Source organism: Arachis duranensis, chromosome 9, assembly GCF_000817695.3.
Source record: "Arachis duranensis cultivar V14167 chromosome 9, aradu.V14167.gnm2.J7QH, whole genome shotgun sequence".
In the NCBI taxonomy this organism is placed as follows: Eukaryota; Viridiplantae; Streptophyta; class Magnoliopsida; order Fabales; family Fabaceae; genus Arachis; species Arachis duranensis.
Window position 1 is genome coordinate 36180317 of NC_029780.3, and position 1463 is coordinate 36181779.

A 1463-nucleotide genomic window follows, 5' to 3' on the forward strand; every position below is an offset into this window, starting at 1 on the left:
AAAAGGCTTCTTAACCCACATCTGTAGGCAATAAACCTACAGCAATTAAGGTTGAGGAATACAAAGCCAAAATGTCTTATCCTCAGAAACTCCGCCAAGCAGAACAGGATAAGCAATTTGCCTGCTTTGCAGACTATCTCAGGACTCTTGAAATAAAGATTCCGTTTGCAGAGGCACTTGAGCAAATACCCTCTTAAGCTAAGTTCATGAAAGAGATCTTAAGTCATAAGAAGGATTAGAGGAAAACTGAAAAAGTTTACCTTACTGAAGAATGCAGTGCAGTCATTTTGAAAAGCTTACCTGAGAAGCTTAAGGATCCCGGAGGCTTTATGATACCATGCACATTAGAGGGTACTCGTACCAAGCAAGCTCTATGTGATCTTGGGGCAAGTATCAACCTAATACCTGCATCTACTGTCAAAAAGCTTAGTTTGACTGAAGAAGTCAAACCAACCCGGATATGTCTCCAACTTGCTGATGGCTCCATTAAATACCCATCAGGCGTGATTGAAGACATGATTATCAAGGTTGGGCCATTTGCCTTTCCCACTGACTTTATGGTGCTGAAAATGGAGGAGCACAAGAGTGCAACTCTCATTCTAGGAAGACCTTTCCTAGCAACTGGCCGAACCCTTATTGACGTCCAAAAAGGGGAAGTAACCTTGAGAGCCAATGAGGATGAGTTCAAGTTGAATGTTTTCAAAGCCATGCAACATCCAGACACCCAAAATGACTGCATGAGCATTGATATCATTGACTTTCTGGTAAAAGAGGTCAATATGACTAAGAGTCTCGAATCAGAGCTAGATGATATCTTTAAAGATGCTCAGCCTGATCTGGAGGAACCAGAGAGAATAATAGAACCTCTGAAAATCCCTCAGAAAGAGGAAAAACCTCCCAAACCTGAGCTCAAACCATTACCACCATCCCTGAAATATGCATTTCTGGGAGAAGGTGATACCTTTCCTGTAATCATAAGCTCTACCTTAAAGACACAGGAAGAGAAAGCACTAATTCAAGTGCTAAGGACACACAAGACAGCTCTTGGGTCATCCATCAGTGAACTTAAGGGCATTAGCCCAGCCAGATGCATGCACAAGATCCTATTGGAGGGTGACACTAAGCCAGTGGTTCAACCACAAAGGCGGCTGAATCCAGCCATGAAGGAGGTGGTGCAAAAGGAAGTCACTAAATTATTAGAGGCTGGGATTATTTATCCTATTTCTGATAGCCCCTGAGTAAACCCTGTCCAAGTCGTCCCTAAGAAGGGTGGCATGACAGTGGTTCATAATGAAAAAAATGAAATGGTTCCTACAAGAATAGTTACAGGGTGGCATATGTGTATTGATTACAGAAGGCTCAATACAGCTACCAGAAAGGATCATTTTCCTTTACCATTCATAGACCAGATGCTAGAAAGACTAGCAGGTCATGAATACTACTACTTCCTGGATGGATATTCA